At 38.7% G+C, this 7,189-nt stretch overlaps 1 non-coding gene across 1 annotated transcript; it reads right to left on the minus strand.

Moving 5' to 3' along the window:
* Positions 1-1,829: 1,829 nt before the first annotated feature.
* On the minus strand, positions 1,830-1,936 carry LOC131645374 (small nucleolar RNA R71). The gene has a single exon (XR_009297001.1). It is a non-coding gene; the product is annotated as a small nucleolar RNA R71 (small nucleolar RNA).
* Positions 1,937-7,189: the final 5,253 nt, after the last annotated feature.

The following is a 7,189-nucleotide window of genomic DNA, read 5'->3' on the forward strand; positions in this document are numbered from 1 at the left end:
ATTGTACCGTGCTTTATATTTTCTGCCTTCTTTCAATTCAAACAGTTATTTTCTCACAACGATTTCTACACTGGAAATTGTTGTGAACCTTTTATAAATCTAGCCATACGTTAGATTTATCGCTTTTATTTTCCTTGTTTTATTTTCCGTCCATTTAAATTCCGAAGAACGATCCAGCCAACCTGTGGTAGAAGTTCAGTACTCGAAGATTCAATTGCAATTTATCTAATTCAGGTTTAATATTTACCGCCTTTATTTATATATTTATTTGCATGATATATTATATGCCAATTAACATGCCTTTTATTATAAACCAAATTAATTCATGCATGCTTAACCGTATTAATATGTCAGACTAAATTACTAGGGTATCGGTATGTAAAGTAAGTTAATCGTAGGGATCCGAAATAAATTGGCTTAATTATGTTTTGTTAACTATCACCTGTTTTTGGTTTGTATGTCTAATTTAATTAGTAAGTCTTGAGAACAATAGAGCGAAAGTTTGAGGTCTTAAGACGGTCAAAGGTTAAAATCAATAGAGCGAAAGTTTGAGATCTTTAACTGGATAGTAGACATAGAACATTAATTTTAAGGATGGCGAAAGCGTATTAAAACTAATTGGGACTTATTTATTTTCAAAAATTGTTTTTGCACCCGAGCGGGATGGCGAAAGCGTACGTTAGGGATATTAGCATGTTCTGAGTCAACAGAGCGAAAGTTTGAGATTAGGAGATTTAAATAGATAACAACTTCATAAAACAGGCATTTTATTAATTACATTGTTTCCAAAAAGCTTTTCTAAAATCTAATGGGATGGCGAAAGCGTACATTAGGATTAGGATAGTAATCTAAATCAACAGAGCGAAAGTTTGAGACGAGGATTTTTAACCAATTGAATTAGTAAAGATTTTTAATTAAATTATGCAAAAGCCAATGGACCTTCGGTTCACCTTAAGTTAAACGAAATACATACTGATATCTGTCTTTTATTATATTTCTTATTATTCACAATCACTCTCCCTTAGGAGCAATCGAAATATTAGTAGCCTTAGCTTTACATAGTAACCTTAGATAACGGTAGATCGATTCATAGTCCCTGTGGATTCGATATCTTTTAAAACTACACGACACGACTGTGCACTTGCAGTCATCAGATTTATAGGCACGTAAAGTCGCGATCAAGTTTTTGGCGCCGTTGCCGGGGACTATTTAAGTCGATATCGTAACTCACTGTTACACCGTAGAGACTAGGGCAATTCTTTCCTTTCTTTCTGAACGATTGTATGCCAAATACTCGTTCACAAGGAGGAGATTTAATACAACAAATTAACGAGATCGAACGTTTCATTAACGTCAAACGTCGAGCTTGCAATCTTCCCGAAGTAGCACCAATTCCGATTAATCAGGAATTGACTTTTACTGATCAAATCAATCTAATCACCCCAAAGTTAGAGATGGCTGCTCTTCGTCCTCTTAGAGACTATGCCGCTCCTTCCCGCGCTGAACCGCACTCAAGTATCGCACCACCTGCGATTGAGGCGAACAATTTCGAGTTGAAACCTTCGTTGGTCCAAGTTGTCCAACAGAATCAATTCTCTGGAAGCCCTGCAGACGACCCCAACCTTCATTTATCTATGTTCGTGCAATATGCCGACACTGTCAAAGCTAACAACGTTAGTTCCGAAGCTATTCGATTACGTCTTTTTCCTTTCTCCTTGAGAGATAGAGCTAGAGCGTGGCTTCAATCCCTGCCTTCTAATTCCATAACTACATGGGACGAATTGAAGAGAGTATTCTTAGCGAGATACTTCCCGCCTAGCAAAACTGCTATGCTAAGAGGTCAAATCAACGGATTTACCCAGAAAGATAACGAATCACTCTTCGAAGCTTGGGAACGTTACAAGGACATGCTTAGACTATGCCCTCATCATGGACTCGAACCATGGCTGATCATCCATACTTTCTATGGTGGTCTCCTATATAACACTAAAATGACTATAGATGCCGCTCCTGGCGGAGCACTAATGGACAAACCCCATGATGAAGCATACAACCTCATAGAGAACATGGCACAAAACCATTACCAATGGGGTGGAGAACGAGCCGCTCTAGAGAAAGCCCAAACCAAAGGAGGAATGTACGAATTAAGTGGTATAGACCGCGTTAACGCTAAAGTAGACGCTTTAACTCAAAAGATCGAAAACTTAACCGTCACTCCATCAGCCACCGCTGCTGCTGTAACACCTAACTGCGAGATTTGTGGATTGACTGGACATGTAGTTGCCGAATGTCAACTCTTGACTGGAGTCCCATCTGATCAAGTAAACTATGCTCAAGGAAACCCTTACTCTAACACGTACAACCCTGGATGGAAAAACCACCCGAACTTTTCTTATAAAAACAAGCACCTGCTGTACCACCTGGCTACCAAAAAGCGCCAGTAGCTACTCAAAACACCCCTAGGAAGTCGAATTTAGAAATCATGATGGAGAACTTTATAGCTTCCTAACAACAAACCAATAAGGACTTCCTGAATCAAAACATCCACAATAGCGAGCAACTAAAACAATTATCGAACAAAGTAGATGCCTTAGCTACGCATAACAAAATGTTAGAAACTCAAATTTCACAAGTAGCCCAACAATAAGCACCTACTGCTGCCCCTGTTGGCACGTTTCCTGCTCAACCACAACCTAATCCTAAAGGACATGCGAACGCGATAACACTACGAAGTGGAACAAATTACGATGGACCCATTGATCCTAGAACTCAAAACGCACCTATGTCCCAACAAGAGCCAAAGGAAACCCAAAAGATATCAACCGATGATCAGACTGCTAAGACCAATGAGAACAACAACAAAGTGGAACCTGAAAAAGAAAAACCTTACGTTCCACCACCACCTTATAAGCCACCAATTCCTTACCCTCAGAGATTAGCGAAATAAAAAACCGAAGCGCAATTTAAAAGATTTGTAGAACTTATGAAACAATTAAACATAACCATACCGTTCACAGAAGCCATAACCGAAATGCCTTCGTACGCTAAATTCCTAAAAGAAATCCTATCAAACAAAAAGAAACTCGAGGATAACGAAACTGTAACGCTTACCGCTGAATGTAGCGCTATCATCCAGAATAACATGCCTCCAAAACTGAAAGATCCTGGTAGTTTCTCTATACCCTGCGTAAAAGGAAAAACCATCATAGAGAAAGCCCTGTGCGATTTAGGACCAGTGTTATCTTGATGCCTCTTTCAACCTGTAAGAAACTAAATCTGGGTGAGCTTAAGGCAACGAGAATGTCTCTTCAACTAGCTGACCGTTCAGTCAAATACCCTGTAGGAATGTTAGAAAATATCCCTGTTCGCGTAGGTCAATTCTACATCCCAACTGACTTCATCATTATGGATATCCAAGAAGATTCTAACATCCCGATCATATTAGGAAGACCATTCTTAGCAACCGCTGGTGCAATTATAGATGTCAAGCGAGGAAAGCTTACTTTCGAAGTAGGAGAAGAGAAAATAGAATTTATTCTTTCCCAATTCCTAAAAGCACCCTCTATAATTGCCACATGCTGCTCTGCCGACATAATCGACGAGTGTGTTAATGAAATAAAGTCCGAACCAAATAAGGAAACCGAGATCCTAAAAATTCCTATACCGCCAATCTTTGAAGATGACAACTGGCGTGGGGAATATCAAGATGACCATCTGAGTGAATGTTTGGCTTTAACTCCTGATCCTATACCTGGACCTAAGAAACCTGCTATAGAACTGAAAACACTGCCTACCGATCTTAGATACGAATTTCTAGACGAAGAACTAAACCGACCAGTTATAGTTAACGCTGATTTAGGACAAACCGAGACTGAAAAATTACTTACCGTCCTAAGAAAATACCCAACCGCTTTAGGATATAACATATCAGATCTGAAAGGAATAAGTCCTTCCCTCTGTATGCACCGCATTATGCTCGAAGACGATTGTAAAACCTCTAGAGAACATCAAAGGCGAATAAATCCTATTATGAGCGATGTGGTTAAAAAGGAAATCCAAAAACTGCTAGAAGCCGGAATAATATATCCAATATCCGATAGCAAATGGGTTAGTCCTGTTCATGTCGTACCAAAGAAAGGAGGAGTTACTGTAATCACTAACGCAAAAGGGGAATCTGTAGCGCAACGTACCCAAACTGGATGGAGAATGTGCATCGACTATAGGAAGCTAAACAAAGCCACCCGAAAAGACCATTTCCCTTTACCTTTCATAGATCAAATGCTCGAACGCCTAGCTAAACACTCACATTTCTGTTATCTGGATGGATACTCCGGATTTTTCCAAATTCCTATCCACCCTGACGACCAAGAGAAGACCACGTTTACCTATCCTTATGGGACATTCGCTTATAGACGAATGCCTTTTGGACTTTGCAATGCACCCGCGACCTTCTAAAGATGCATGATGGCAATACTTGCTGACTTCCTAGATGGAATAATGGAGGTCTTTATGGACGACTTCTCGGTCTGTGGAGGAAGTTTTGAAAAATGCTTAGAGAACCTTGAATTGGTACTTAAACGATGCGTAAGCGTAAACCTAGTCCTTAATTGGGAAAAATGCCACTTAATGGTTCAACAAGAAATTGTACTTGGACACATCGTATCTGATAGAGGGATCGAAGTAGATAAAGCCAAAATCGAAATTATCGAAAACCTTCAACCTCCCAAAACTGTTAGAGAAATAAGAAGTTTTCTAGGACACGCTGGTTTTTACCGACGTTTCATTAAGGATTTCTCTAAAATAACCAAACCCTTAACTGAATTACTAATGAAAGACGCCGAATTCAATTTTACCGATAAATGCACTGAAGCATTTCATACGCTTAAACGAGCATTAATCTCTGCGCCAATTATGCAACCTCCCGACTGGAATGAGCCTTTCGAAATAATGTGCGACGCAAGTGATTATGCTGTAGGAGCCGTTCTAGGGCAAAGAAAGGATAAGAAACTACACGTCATATACTATGCGAGTAGAACCCTAGACGAAGCTCAAATGAATTATGCCACGACAGAAAAAGAATTATTAGTTGTCGTATTTGCATTAGACAAGTTCCGTTCTTACCTGGTAGGAGCCAAAATAATCATATACACTGACCACGCCGCCATTAGGTACCTCCTAACCAAGAAGGACGCCAAACCGAGACTGTTGAGATGGATCCTGTTATTACAAGAGTTCGACTTGGAAATTAAAGATAAAAAGGGAACTGAAAATGTCGTAGCAGATCACCTCTCTCGATTGGAAAATCTGAAACCCGAACAAGTACCAATTGACGATGATTTCCCTTTTGAAAGACTCATCGCTCAGTTGGAAGCCAATGAATTAGAACCATACCATCCAAACGCTGAAACCAACAACTTTGCAGAAATAGCTTTAGCCCGCTCTGACACACCTTGGTATGCAGATTTCGTAAACTACCTAGCTGCTGGTGTGCTTCCTCCTGATCTAAGTTACCAACAGAAGAAGAAATTCTTCCATGACCTAAAACATTACTATTGGGACGACCCACTCCTGTTCAAAAGAGGCCCCGATGGAATCTTTAGACGTTGTGTACCCGAGGAAGAAATAGGAAGTATAATAACACTGCCATTCTGCACCGTGTGGAGGACACCATAGCACATCTAGAACCTGCGCCAAAATCCTTCAATCTGGACTCTTCTGGCCCAACCTGTGGAAAGACGTTTATTTTGCTGTACTAAACTGTGATAGATGCCAACGAACCGGAAATATTTCGAGACGTGACGAAATGACTCAAAAGGGCATTCTAGAAGTTGAAATATTTGACGTCTGGGGAATAGACTTTATGGGTCCGTTTCCGTCATCGTTTGGAAATCAATATATACTCGTAGCTGTCGATTACGTTTCAAAATGGATAGAAGCTATCGCTTCTCCTACAAACGATACACGAGTAGTTATTAAACTCTTCAAAAACGTCATCTTTCCTAGGTTCGGTGTGCCAAGACTGGTAATTAGCGATGGTGGGTCCCATTTCATTTCAAGAATACTTGAGAAACTCCTTCGAAAATATGGAGTAAATCATCGAATAGCTACACCATACCATCCACAAACAAGCGGACAAGTAGAAGTATCTAACCGCGAAATAAAACAAATATTGGAGAAAACTGTTGCTATATCTAGAAAAGATTGGTCAACCAAGCTAAATGAAGCTTTATGGGCTTATAGAACAGCTTTCAAAACTCCAATAGGAACTACCCCATTCAAACTCGTTTATGGAAAATCATGCCACCTCCTGGTAGAGTTAGAACATAAAGCCTATTGGGCCATTAAGAACTTAAACCTAAACTACACTGCCGCTGGTGAGAAACGACTTCTAGACATAAACGAATTAGAAGAACTTAGACAAGACGCTTACGAAAACGCCAAAATCTATAAAGAGATAACGAAAAAATGGCACGACAAGCGTATATCTAGGAAAAATTTTAGCATAGGCGATAAAGTACTTTTATTTAATTCTAGACTAAAATTATTTCCTGGTAAGTTACGATCTAGATGGTCTGGCCCTTTCGAAATAACTAACATATTTCCGAGTGGAGCGATAGAAATCAAAGGAGAAACCGTCAAACCTTTTGTCGTAAATGGGCAACGTCTTAAGTATTACCATCATCTCGAACACGATGAAAACATCGAACTTTTTAAACTTGACGAGCTGCCCGCTCATTCGAAAAAATAGTTTTCTATTTTTAAATCGTCGAGCTTACGACATAAAACAAAGCGCTTGGTGGGAGACAACCCACAATTATTTTCATTTCTATTTCTTTTACTATTTAATTTTTATTTTTAATTTTTAATTTTCTATCCTATTTTGAATTATTTTAATTTTTTCTACATTTTAATTTTTTCCTACATTTTATAATAATTACTATAATTATAACTGTTATCTTAAATCGATTTTTTTTTCCTTTTTTATAATTATATTTATTATAACTTGTTACATTTTTATTATATTTTATTTCTTCTTTTTATTTTACTTTTAAATCAACACTAGCATAGTTCTAACTTAATCTTAATATTTTCAACTTCTAGGTTTTCTTAACTACAAACTAAGATGCAAGAAGTCGATAATATGGAAGTTGTGTTCCGTGGTAGAGGACAAGAAGCAAGATTTGATAAG

The sequence above is a fragment of the Vicia villosa genome, linkage group LG1 (assembly GCF_029867415.1).
Source record: "Vicia villosa cultivar HV-30 ecotype Madison, WI linkage group LG1, Vvil1.0, whole genome shotgun sequence".
In the NCBI taxonomy this organism is placed as follows: Eukaryota; Viridiplantae; Streptophyta; class Magnoliopsida; order Fabales; family Fabaceae; genus Vicia; species Vicia villosa.